Genomic DNA, 1,099 nt, shown 5'->3' with positions numbered 1-1,099 from the left:
TGCAAAAATGCAATGTCTGTATGCAGGTGCCCCCAGGAGAAGGCCCGGGGGGGGGGGGGGGGAGAGAGACAGAAATCCAGCAATCTAAGAAGTTTTACAAAAGGCCTCAGATTTCCTGCTATAACCATAAAGCAGACTGTGGTCCCTGTCTGTTGGTAAAATCTCCCGTCGCCCACTACAAATGTGGTGCCTGCAGTGCGCCCCCTTTGGGACTGCTGTGCCGTCTCCTAACCAGAACGCTGCTATATACAGTGCTTTGGATATGTCTTTGTAGTTTGAGGCTTTCGTCCTCTCCCCAGCGTAGAATTGTTGTAAGCGGGCAGAAATAACCCAGCTGTGGTGTTTGCAGTGGGATGACGAGACGGACATGGCGAAGCTGGAGGAGTGCGTGCGCACCGTACAGATGGACGGGCTGCTGTGGGGCTCCTCGAAGCTGGTACCGGTGGGTTACGGCATCAAAAAGCTGCAGATCCAGTGCGTGGTGGAGGACGACAAGGTCGGCACAGACACGTTGGAGGAAGAGATCACAAAGTTCGAGGACTACGTAAGTTGTGTGCGATGGCGATGTTGTGCTGCGTCACTTGTCTCGCTATACTCTGAAATCAGCGAGATGGAACAAAGACTGCAGCCGGTGCGGCCATGAACAGATCCAGAACCATACACAATATACAGCTCATCTTTCTGTTCGCAGCGAAGCTGCTGATTGGCCGGGTCCTTGTCTAACCTTGTCCTCTGCATTGTTTCCAGGTCCAGAGTGTGGACATCGCTGCTTTCAACAAGATCTAAGACTGGACATGGAGACTGGACTGTTAATAAAGAGCAGAGTGAAACCTTTACATCTGGTGTCTGCATTATTGAATCACTGTTATCTTTTTGCAATAATATTACTTGGTGCCCAGGTGCTGGCAAATCACTGGCCTATAAATGAAGTCCAGGGAAGGTGCAGGTAGTGTATGACAGTGACACCTGCAGGCTCTTAGGCTGTACTGCACTCAATCACAACTTTTTTTTTTTTTTTTAATCTATTGTTTTAGTCAATTAAAACACCTGTGCTCCAGCTAGATGATCTGGAAAACATGCACTGTTTGAGTTCAATGAA

At 49.0% G+C, this 1,099-nt stretch overlaps 1 long non-coding RNA gene across 1 annotated transcript; it reads left to right on the top strand.

Moving 5' to 3' along the window:
* The first annotated feature begins 161 nt into the window (after positions 1 to 161).
* LOC148431079 (uncharacterized) lies at positions 162 to 836 on the top strand. The gene is made up of 2 exons (XR_015877269.1): positions 162 to 544; positions 748 to 836. It is a non-coding gene; the product is annotated as an uncharacterized LOC148431079 (long non-coding RNA).
* The last annotated feature ends 263 nt before the right edge of the window (positions 837 to 1,099 follow it).

Source organism: Taudactylus pleione, unplaced genomic scaffold, assembly GCF_031769625.1.
Source record: "Taudactylus pleione unplaced genomic scaffold, aTauple2 ptg002929l, whole genome shotgun sequence".
Lineage (NCBI taxonomy): Eukaryota > Metazoa > Chordata > Amphibia > Anura > Myobatrachidae > Taudactylus > Taudactylus pleione.
This window is presented reverse-complemented; position numbering and strand designations above follow the sequence as displayed.